Genomic DNA, 12328 nt, shown 5'->3' on the forward strand with positions numbered 1-12328 from the left:
ACATACATTAGGATGGCTACTTTTTTAAAAAAAATAACAAGATAAATATTGCCAAGGATAAGGAGGAATTGAAACACTTGTACAAAATTGGTGGAAATGTAACATAGTATATGTGAAAAACAGTGTGGCAGTTCCTCAAAAAATTAAAAATAGAATTACCATGTGATTCAGCTTTTCTACTTCCGGGTATATACCTAAAGGAACTGAAAACAGAGTCTCACACAGATATTTGCACACCCATGTTCATGGCAGCATTATTTATAACAACTAAAATATGCAAACAACCTAGTGTCCAATGATAGATGAATGAATAAGTCAAATGTTGTATATACATTCAAGGAACTATTATTCACCGTTAAAAAGGGGGAAATTTCTAACATACTACAACACAGATGGCTCTTGAAGACATTATGCTAAGTGAAATCAGCCAATTACAAAAGGAAAGTCAGCCAGTGCCGAGGCTCTCTAGGCTAATCCTCCACCTGCGGCGCCGGCACACCAGGTTCTAGTCCTGGTCGGGGCGCCGGATTCTGTTCCGGTTGCCCCTCTTCCAGGCCAGCTCTCTGCTGTGGCCCTGGAGTGCAGTGGAGGATGGCCCAAGTGCTTGGGCCCTGCACCCCATGGGAGACCAGGAGAAGCACCTGGCTCCTGCCATCAGATCAGCGTGGTGTGCCGGCCGCAGCGTGCCGGCCACAGTGGCCATTGTGGGGTGAACCAATGGAAAAAGGAAGACCTTCCTCTCTGTCTCTCTCTCTCACTGTCCACTCTGCCTGTCAAAAAAAAAAAAAAAAAAAAAGGAAAGTCACTGTGAGATTCCAATTTTCTAAAGTACATAAAATAGTTAAATTCATAGAAACAGAAATTAGAATGGTCATTTCCAAGGAGCAGGAGGAAGGGCAGAACAAGGAGCTAATAGGCAATTCATATAGAGTTCTAGGCTTCACAAAATCAGACAGTTCTGGAGATATACGGTGGTGATGGTTGCATGATATGTATTAATACCACTGAACAGCATACTTAAATATGATTAAGATGTTAAATTTTTTATATGTATTTTACCACAATAAAAAAAAAGTTGAGAAAAAAAGGAATGAACAACAACACAGACAAAATTCAAACACATTATTCTAAGTGAAAGAAGTCAGTCACTAAAGATCATATGTTGCACAAAGGATCCAGAATAGGTAAATCTAGAGAAGACAACACATTAGTAGCTGCCTGGGGCTGAAGCTAACAGGGTGGGACTGTGGAGTTGCTGCTAATAGTTTGCGGAGATGTTTTGATGGTGATGAAAGTGTCCTAAAATTGGATTATGTTGATAATTGCATGACTATAAATATTCTAAAATTATTGAGTCTTATGTTTCAAATGAGGGACTCTTATGATCAAATTATGTCTATTTTCTTAAAAAAGACTGGAAAGAATGATTTGCATTTTTCATCTTTCAATAACATTAAATGACTGTGTAGTTTTTGCCAAAAACTCGACAGGCCCATGGAGCATTTTCATATAACTTATTTTATTTTCACATTTCAGGTAAAGAGAATGGAAACCATTATTATTAACAGAGGGAAAGAAATGATTAAACTAAAATCCTATAGGAAATGTCAAAGCCTAAATTATATTCATTTCTGATTCCAAAGCCATTGATTTTCCTACTGCATTATGCTTCTTAAGGGAAGATGGTTTAAGCTCTGTGGGAAAAATCTTCACCTAAAATAATTTCTCTAGTCAAACTGGAAGTATTAATATTTTGTGGTAGTTTTATTTTATTCTTATTCTGAATATCTCATAATAGGTCCCCATATGAATTCAGCTTGGGGATTTTGGATGGCCAGTAAAGAGAGAACTTCAACCAGAGAGAACATGAGCAGAAGGTGATGAGTGGCCTAATAGCGTGAGCAGAAGGTGACGAGTGGCCTAAAGTAAGTGAGAGTCATAGAGCAGAAACCTGAAGGAAGTGAGGACTGGGCATCCAGGTTGCATCAGAATCCAGAGTAAGGATTCCAGGCTCCAAAGTATCCCATGGGAGCTCACAGGGACAACTGCTTTCCAAGAAGACTTAAGATGAGAACTTTATAGTAAAGAGGCAGGAGGAAGCAAGAAAAGGACCAAGTTCCTAAACTACAATTACAAACGAAGACCCTTGGTCACAACAGAATGAGTAAACCTCATGTGTTAAAATTGTGCTTGACATTATACTTAGCGAAATAAGCCAGTCTCAAAAAGACAAATATCATGTTTTCTCTGATATGTGGCAATTAATATAGAATACAAAAAAGAATTATACAGGAATGAAATCCACATCTTGTGATATGATTGTCATTTTAGCCATTATTTATACTCCTGTGGAACTGTAGTCTTCCTACTTTTACTTGTTGAAAATTATGGTTAGTGGTGAATTAAGCCTGATTATAGAGTAGATTAAAGTTATGTCTTGGTAAAAATTAATGAAAAGAAAATAAGTGAGAGAAGGGGGATTGAAGGAGTGAGCAGGGGAAGGAAGGAAGTATGGCTATCTTCTTAGAACTCTACCTATGAAGTACATGAAATCTGTTCTGTTTATACTAATAAAAATTTTTAACATGTGGTTGAGATTGAAAGGCGGAGCTGAAGCAGTTCTGACTGTGTTCAGATGCAGATACAGAGTGGCCATCGAGAGTCAGCCGATGGGTAACAGTTAAAGGGTCTCAACCATGAGGATGAATGCATTAATGTATCTCAGTATGGAAGCAAACATTAAACTATAGTGTAAGCACAATTAATAATGGCTTTCCCTGAGAGTTAGTGGTGATTTTCATCAATAATGATTTCCGTCGTTTGGAAAAATGATGACAGCAAAGTCAAGTATTGTGTACTATCCTTTATTTGGACTTCCTGAAATTATTGAATTCGTAAACAGTTATTCTTTTTGTGCCCCACCTTTTGCCGGCATCTCTGATCTTTTGAGGTTTCATTGTCATGGGGATAAAATAAGAAGTGACTGGGACTCAGTATCTTTGAAACTATTTTCTCCACCCTGAAGCTAATACAAAAATCATAGGTGATAGGCAAGTTGTTTCTAATCTCCATAGAGGAAGGAAATATTTCATTTCTGCTACCCACTTCTTTTTCAGTCTTTTGAGGCTTGGTAAAAAGAACAGAAACTCTCTCAATCAGCTGGATTTCAAAATTTAATAAAAGAGAGCCAATAAACAAGGGAGATCCTGAATCCATTTTCTCTTTTGTAAAAACAGCAGTGTTTCACTGGAGGCAACCATGCATCTCATTATTAATTGGAGTGGTCAAAATATTGGTTCTCATACTTGACATGAGGATTATAATAGCCAAATAACATAAATAGACTCAGACTATAGTCCAATGAATTAACCCAAATAAAGGAAAATGTCAGGAAAAAAAGAAAAATAAATTAGAAATCAGGGACTTGATTATTTAACATGGCAAATTCTAGGAAATATACTACAATGAACTAGCTCTTTCAGTCTTCAAAATATTTTTACACACGTTTTAAATTATAAAAGGTATGGCATATTGTCAATGACTATAAACTTTAAAATATTTTCATTTTTAAGTTATTTGAAAGTGTTTCATTAACACTAGGTAACACCATTTCAATGTTTTTCTTGACTCACTTTTGTTATCTCCCTTTTAAGGAATAAGAGTCATATTTGATCAGGATTTTTGACTCCTTTTTAAGCATCAGTACTTCTACTATTTGGGGAATTATGCACATTTATCCAAGATTATCCACTGTATCTCCCCTCGCAGAAGAAATTTTTTTTTAAATATTTATTTATTTACTTGAAAGGCAGAATAACAGGGGCGGAGGGGGAAGGGTGAAAAGAAAGAGATCTTCCATCTGCTGGTTTACTCCTCAAATTACTAGAACTGCTGGGCTGAGCCAGGTCAAAACTAGGAACCAGGAACTTCACTGAAGTCTCCAGTGTGGGTGGCAGGAACTCAACTATGTGAGACACCATCTGCTTCTTGCCCGGTGCATTATCAGGAAACTGGATTGGAAGTGGAGCAGCCATGTCTTAAACTGGCACTCTGATATGGGATGCATAAATCCCAAAAGGCAGTTTAACCTGCTTTACCACTATGCCTGCCAGGGAGAGAATTTTAGAAGTGACTAAGTTCTATGTACTAAATAAATACTAAAATGTGTATTTATACATCATATCATTGGAATGGGTAGTTAAAAAAAAGTCCCTGCCAAAGGATGCAAAGGATGGACCATTTTAGTCCAGGGTAAGGTACAACTGCCTGTATGAGAAAGTCATAGTCCAGTTGCAATGCCAATAATTATTTATGCTTCCCATGGTTCTTTGTCTGAAGAGTATTGAGGGCTATATTATTTAGCTGTTTTCCTATGACTATATTGCAGAAAAAAAAAAAACTTAGCAATTAAAATAACAGATTCTGTGTGCTAGGAATGTAGATAGGGTTTAGCCGGATTCTCTGAAAGGCAGCAATTAAGATGTGAATTGAACAGAGGCTTCATTTAAGACAAGTGAGGAAGAACCTCGCTCATATGGTAGTGGGAAACATTCAGTTGCTTGTGGAGTACCAGACTGAGGGCTCCAGTTTGTTTTTGGCTTTATGGAGTCAGCCTTGCATCTTTCTGCAGAGCTCCATCTCACACAGTTCAGAACATGGCAGCTTGCTTCTTCAAGGTCAACAGCAAATAGAGTTTTTCAAAAGGTAGGCATAACGATCTTATTGAGCATAGTCAGGTACACCCATCATCCTTGCTCTATTCTATTGATGAATAGAATGTCACAGGCCCCGCCTACCCTCCAGGAACAGGGGACTGTACATGAAAAAGCATGGACACCATGAGGCTGAGACCATAGCATCTACCTGGTTTACCCTTACTCTGGAGATGCTAACGGTGTTGCCCGATGTCTCCTCATTTGTTTTCTCCTACAGAACAAGCTTAATGTAGTTCAGGATATTTCCTTATATTCCAAAACTTTAAAAAATAGAAAAGTTACCACCCAAAGCTTGACTTAATATCAATAATATACTATGGCTTGATCTTAGCTTCAGTGCGCCATATTTACCATGAGTGTTGTGTATTTTTCTATTTCTTAAAATTGGATTTTAAGTACTTTCCCCCCATACCCTTCTTGTCATCACTATCATCTTTCTGCAGTTTATCTAAGAATCCCACTTGGCTCATGTATTTTATTGTAACTTCTCTTCACTGGAAATTGACTCAGCTCCATTTTCCTCTCCTTCCACGGGACATCTTTCCCATTCACCCTTTAAAAGTTAGATCCACCTGAGAGGTTGCTTCACAATCCTTTCTCGTATCTGACCACGTCATCTTTGCTGTTTTGACCTGACTTCTCTCTCCAAGGTTGCTTGGGTTTTCCCCTCAAAAAGAAGGATTGTGATTATTCTATGTAGTTCCTGAAGACAGAATGAAGATTAATAGTGGAAAGTGAGAGGAAGAAAAATCGCAACTCAGTTTGTAGGGGACCTTCCTAATAAGCGCCACTGTGAGACCGTCCCTGGAAGTGCCCAGGTGGGAGCCGGCCATTGATCAGTGTCCTTGGAGAAAGAAAGCAAGCTTTGAGGTGTCATGACTTAGAGGACCGAGTCCTTTCAGATTCCTCCCAACTCAAAGTGACAGTCCATCATTCAGAGAGAGTTTTTTTCAACTTCCATCTCCAGCCTCCAAAGCCTAAGCAAAAATAATAAAATAAAACAAAACTTTTATGGCTTGCCAGCAAATTGGCATCATCAGAGTGATTGCCTTTCCTCCTCACATAGACTCTCCCACCCCTCCCATTGACTTTGCTCTTTGTCATTCCCGACTTTGTTCCACCTTTCCAATGTGACGTGTCCCGTTCTGTCATTACTGGTGCTACCAGATAATGCAATGATTAATCTGAACTTCATCCCCAAATCTAAGTTTCATTTTTCACTTTTTTTTTCATTCATGAACAAACATGAAAAAATAAAGGACCTCATTGGAATTAAAAGAGAAAAAGAGAAGTTTTGACTTATTCTCCTACTTCTTCAAGTTTCTTTTTTCCATATACTATTGAATTAAGATTTAATACAATTTCTCAAATATTTCCACAACCCAGTTGAAACACTGTTTTGTATCATGGTTTTGCATTGGTGGAAAGGATCCTAGTTTGTCGTGTTAAAGGCTTTTCCTTGATTTAAAACATGAGAATATCTTCCCTGTACCCCTGCTCCTTTAAAAAAATTATTATATTTTGTTTGAAAGTTAGAGTGCAGAGAGAGAGAGAGAGAGGTCTTACATCCACTGATTCATTCCTCAAATAGCCTCAATGGCAGGGGCTGGGCCAGACTGAAGCCAGGAGCCTGAAAATCCATCTGGGTCTCCCACATGGGTGGCAGGGGCCCAATTACTCAAGCCATCATCTGTTGCTTTTCCCATGTGCATCGGCAGGAGCTGGATAGGAAGAGGAGCAACCAGGAATCAAACCCGGGCTCTAATATGAGGTGCAGGCATCATAGGCCACTGCTTAACCTATGGTACCAAGATGCCACCTACTCCTGCATCCGATTTTTTTTTTTTTTTTTTGCTACATGCAGGTTCCATAGGTCATCTATTTTCTACCTCTCTGACAATGCTCCAGTGCTCAGTCTTTTTAAAAAAAATATTTATTTATTTGAAATTCAGAGTTACGCAGAGAGTCTTCCCTCAGCTGGTTCACTCCCCAATTTTCCACAACAGCCAGAGCTGCACAGATCCTAAGCCAAGAGCTTCTTCCGGGTCTCCCTTCCAGGTGCAGGGGCCCAAGGAATTGGTCCATCTTTTACTGCTTTCCCAGGCCGTAGCAGAGAGCTGGATTGGAAGCAGAGCAGCCGGGACTCTAACCAGTGCCTATATGGGATGCTGGTACTTCAGGCGGCAGCTTTACCTGCTATGTCACTGCACTGGCCCCCAGTGCTCAATTTTAATATAAGCTCTGCTGTTCTAATCAGCTTTTATACTTTGTGTGATTAAATTCTTAATCTGAATATCACACAACAAAAAAGAGAACTGAAATTACACCCAAGTAGTGGAAAATTGAGGAGTAATATCGAAGCAGATTTAAGATTGATTACTTTGGGTTGGGTTTTTGGCCAGATTGTGTTTTGTTTTTTTTTTAAGATTTATTTATTTATTTGAAATTCAGAGTTACATAGAGAGAAGGAGAGGTGGAGAGAGGGAGGGAAAGAAAGAGGGAGGGAGGGAGGGAGGGAGGGATAGAGAGACAGAGGGAGAGGTCTTCCATCTGCTGGTTCACTCCCCAGTTGGCTGCAACTACTGGAAATACGCTGACCCGATGCCAGGAGCCTTCTCCAGGTTTCCCATGTGAGTGCAGGATCCCAGGCACTTGGGCCATCCTCTACTGCTCTCCCAGGCCACAGCAGAGAGCTGGGTCAGAAGTGGAACTGCCAGGACTTGAACCAGTACCCATATGTGATGCCAGCTTTGCAGGCAGTGGCCTTACCCGCTACACCACAGCGATGGCCCACAAGTTGTTAAGACTCTCTGATTAATGATGCCCATGTCCCACATTGGAGTATCTAGGTTCAATTCCTGGTTCTGACTCTTGGCAAAAGCTTTCTAGTAATGCAGACCTTGGGAGGAACAGTATGGATTGAATACTTGGGTCCCTGCCATCTCTCTGGGAGACTTGGATTGTATTCCTAGCTCCTAGAACTCAGCTTCATCCTGAACAGCCTTGGACATTGCAAGCACTTGGGGAGTGAACCAGTACATAGAAGTGCCCCCCCCCTCTTTCTCTCTGCTCCTCAAAATAATAATAATAAAAAAGATTGGCTACATTTGAGAGAAGCATTATCACTGTGTTGAACTTAAATACTTGTGAATTGGGAATTATACACCCTTACACTGATTTTATTCAGGATGTGAAACAGCATTTTTGACTTAGGCTCATGCTGATGAGCAGTGTCAGAATGACCTCAGTTGTTACTCAGTCACATGGGACTGCCCTGGATGTTAAATGTGAAAATCCTAAAGGCATTCATGGCTAATGTCATATCTAGAGTGTTATTGCTCATTCAGAGTTTGTGGGGATCATTCATGCTCTTTTTAAGCCTAGCAATTCCAGGATAAAGGGTGAAGGATAGCAAATATGCAAAAATCCTAATGCAAGAAACTGCTACATGGTAGGCACTCCAAACACTCAAGGATCTTCTCCATCTCACTCCCAAACAACTCATTGTCTGCCTATTTTTGCTTATATACGTGAGATGGAACAGAAATGACACTCGCACCATTTCCATTCTTTTAAGATGAAAAATTGGAATTGAGCTGCTCTCAATCAGCTCATCCTGTATTATCCGTTTGAAGGCAGAGCCTATGCAGGTGGTGCACAAGATAAAAATGCTATATCAGCCTTTTAAATGGCCTTCTACAATAATTAAACCTGGAAAAAATGTGTTTGGTCTATCAAATTTACACTTACCTTGTTCCTTTTCTCCAGAGTTATTTTCTTTCCCAGGACTCAAATTTATTTTCTTTTATTCACTTAATGTTTCTGTTGAATGAAAAAAGCAACATAGACATAATACTGCCTTCCGTCACCACTACCACATACACATCCAGGCACACATTTGCACACCCATCTGTAGGTTTACAAAGATTATGTCATACTTGATTTCTTTTATACCCCAGCAAATCAGCATATTAATTTATTTTCAAGGCTACTTATATAATCGAATAGATGAAAGCTTGAGAAAAAGTTATGATTTATGTGCATGTGTTGGGGAAGGGCATGGAGGTGAGATGGGAGCAGGAGTAATGCTATAATCAGCTTTGAAGGAAGCCCACTAGCCCCTCACAAGCTCCAACAATCCATTACATTTCTATTCTCAGGATGGCAGCAAATCTTGGTGATGCTTAGTCTTTCTTTATTTTCCTAGCAGGCAGAAGTCTTGAAAATAAATTCCTGAGCTGAAAGGATAAATGGTTGCTAAATTATCTCAAGGAATGAAGAAGCATAACAACACAGGTCTACCATTCATTTACTGTGAGTAAGTTATTTTCTCCTTTCACTTTAATCCAATAGGGTAAGGATTTACCTATTGGGAAGATGAAAGACACAAAAAACCTTATGAGAAGTTCTTTCTGGCAAAATAAAGTGAAGAGTGAATGCTGAGAATACAACAGTGAACCAAATACCAGTGAGAGTAGTTGCTGAGGAGAGAGCTGAGGTCGAGGGAAGGTGGGTATCTCCTCTTGGGCAGGTACCTGTGCGTGCAGCATCTCCATTTCTGTCTGCCCTTACTCTTATACCTACCAGAGAAAAAGTGAACATTACAAGGACAGGCACCAGCCCATTTAGGTGAGGATAGAAGGGGCAACTGAAATCCTAGTCTTCATACTAATCTTGGTATCTGGGGTCAGATGGAATTCTGAGAATTGAAAACCTGCAGTATGTAAGTAGAAAAAAGAAAAAATGCAGGGGGTCTTTCTGGGGCTTATTTTTCCCCAAAAAAGTTAAAATATTGTACATATCTTCTAGTAATTTTGTTCTGATTTTATTCCACTTCTCTAAATCTAGTGTGTAGTTTTCAGTTCTTTATGGGGATCCTATTGGGATATCCTACTCAGGTGCTTGGCCATCCCCCATAAATGCCCAATGCTCCAAATGATGCTTCCCCTTCAGAGTTAGAGTCAGAATGTAGATTGTGTCATTTATGTGGATATTCAATTACAGTAATTAACATTAACTTATTGAAAATTGATTTAACAATGGGGGAGGGGGTTCTTTGCACGTTTGCACTAGCTGTAACACTAATGAACGGATAGCCAGGCTCCAGGACACATGAATGGAGGGAAGGCATTTCTCAAGGTTCTGGCCTCTCCCGGACTCTGTACCTCTTGCTTTACTAATCTAGTTTTGGAATGCTTCACCTAAGCTTCATCTGCCCACCATTTTGAACTCTTGTAAATATTTATATTTCAGTGGGATTTAGTGACAAGCATAGGGGCAAGCATATTGTCAAATATTCAAATCACAAATCTGAAAATAGATAATTTCTTCATTTTATATCAATATTGACTATTAATTTATTCACACATTACAGGCCTCAGCTTTCAGAAATGGTGGGTATTTTATCATACATATTTAATAAATATATTTTTGCTAAAAATACAGGAGAGAGCATAGTAGAATATTTTAAAGTAAAATAAAATAAGCTGGAGCCATTGTTTTTGTCCTCTGTACCTTTACAAATAACTCATTTCTTTAAGTGCATTGTGTATATTTTTTTTTGACAGGCAGAGTGGACAGTGAGAGAGAGACAGAGAGAAAGGTCTTCCTTTGCTGTTGGTTCACCCTACAATGGCTGCCGCAGCTGGCGCGCAGCAGCCGGCGCACTGCGCTGATCCGAAGGCAGGAGCCAGGTACTTATCCTGGTCTCCCATGGGGTGCAGGGCCAAAGCACTTGGGCCATCCTCCACTGCAGGGCTGGCCTGGAAGAGGGGCAACCGGGACAGAATCCGGAGCCCCGAGCGGGACTAGAACCCAGTGTGCTGGCGCTGCAGGTGGAGGATTAGCCTAGTGAGCCGCGGTGCTGACCATTGTGTATATTATATATTAGAAATGTTCAGTAAATGATGCTAAACACACTCACATATTATATACATTAATATATTAAAACCCACAACCATTGTTTATGTGATGAGGGGAATAGAGTTTTATGCAGTCCTCAGAATAATGTTTTTCCTGTCTTAACTTAGTATATATTTGAACTTTTTATAATGTGTCATAGATTAGGAAAATTTAATTCAATAGTGGTCTTTATAAAAACTATTCACACTTGCCAGCACCACGGCTCAATAGGCTAATCCTCCACCTGCGGTGCCGGCACACCGGGTTCTAGTCCCAGTCAAGGCGCAGGATTCTGTCCCGGTTGCTCCTCTTCCAGGCCAGCTCTCTGCTGTGGCCAGGGAGTGCAGTGGAGGATGGCCCAGGTTCTTGGGCCCTGCACCCCATGGGAGACCAGGAGAAGCACCTGGCTCCCAGCTTCGGATCAGCGCGGTGTGCCGGCCACAGCGCGCCATCCATGGCAGCCATTGTAGGGTGAACCAATGGCAAAGGAAGACCTTTCTCTACCTCACTGTCCACTCTGCCTGTCAAAAAAAAAAAAAAAAAAAACTATTCACACACACTTCTACATCACATGTCCACATATTCATGTAAAGGCCAACAACCAAGGCTCAGGAACATTTGTTGGGTACTTTCTCTACCCCTGGTTTAGAAGGCACTTGTACACAAACAAGTGAATAGAGAAACAGTATGCATTATTGGGAGATCTGAAAATCATTTTAGAAAAGACCATTATAGTAACATATATATGTATATATACACATATACATGCATGTGTATGTTTCATGTATGTATATATATGTGTATATATGTATACATGTGTGTGTGTGTATATATATATATATATATACACACACAAAGGTGTTTATTCTGAGTCTCCTAAAGTTCAGAAACAAAGTTAGGAAGTTCCAAATTCATTGCCCAAAGTGAGGCGATGAATCATCTTAGTGGGGTTTTCAAAGGAGGCTTGAAATATTGACTTAATAACCCTTAGCTGATCATTACCTTTAGTTTATAAAAGGTGACATAGAGACCAAGATAAGGAATGTTGAGAATTTGAGAATGGTTTTTCCCTTGAAAGATGGTCAAACAATGTGAACTCATGACTTTCACCTGCCCAAGAGGGAGGATGGGGTCTGTCCCCTCTTTATAGGTACAGGGGACTTCAGTGATCTCAGAGAGATTAAGTGATTCTCTTATAGCTTGAGTAACATTGAACTTGTGTCTGACACAGGCTTGAGGATCAAGAAAGAGGCCATATCTAGAACTGCTTGTTTTCATACAATTCAAAGATAGGTAGCTGTGGTTGGGAGAGTCTGCATGGTAATATATTTATTAGCAGGAATATTTCCCATGAGCCCACTGTGAATTCTCTTGAGGAACTTACATGTGGTTATCGTAGATACTTCTCAAGAGAATTATCTAGAAGTTAGGCTACCTCTGCCAATAGGTAGGGTTAATGGAGGTGAAAGAGACCAGCTTGGGGAGATACATTTGTGCTGGCATGGGAAGGACAGGTGAGATCCCAGCAACTTAGAAGAGAAGCTATCAAGGCACTCCACAGTGCACCTGATGAGAGGAGTCAGCTCTAAATTTCAACAGCCAGATGCAACCCCGAGAAGATGACAAGGGTGACAATAAAGTAATGCCATCTCTGTGCATCCACACCTCCTTGGCCGTGAGCATGCATGCATGGGTACACATACACACACACA

At 40.0% G+C, this 12328-nt stretch overlaps 1 long non-coding RNA gene across 2 annotated transcripts in view; it reads right to left on the bottom strand.

The window, feature by feature from the left end:
• The window catches only part of LOC108177921 (uncharacterized), a 215971-nt gene that overhangs the window by 13965 nt on the left and 189678 nt on the right, over positions 1 to 12328 (bottom strand). For both annotated transcript variants that reach the window (XR_016232434.1, XR_011387891.2), the window contains one exon: positions 8466 to 8537. This is a non-coding gene — a long non-coding RNA (uncharacterized LOC108177921). The remainder of the gene's footprint in view (positions 1 to 8465; positions 8538 to 12328) is intronic.

The sequence above is a fragment of the Oryctolagus cuniculus genome, chromosome 4, assembly GCF_051225735.1.
Source record: "Oryctolagus cuniculus isolate XC-2025 breed Fujian yellow rabbit chromosome 4, ASM5122573v1, whole genome shotgun sequence".
Classification (NCBI taxonomy): Eukaryota; Metazoa; Chordata; class Mammalia; order Lagomorpha; family Leporidae; genus Oryctolagus; species Oryctolagus cuniculus.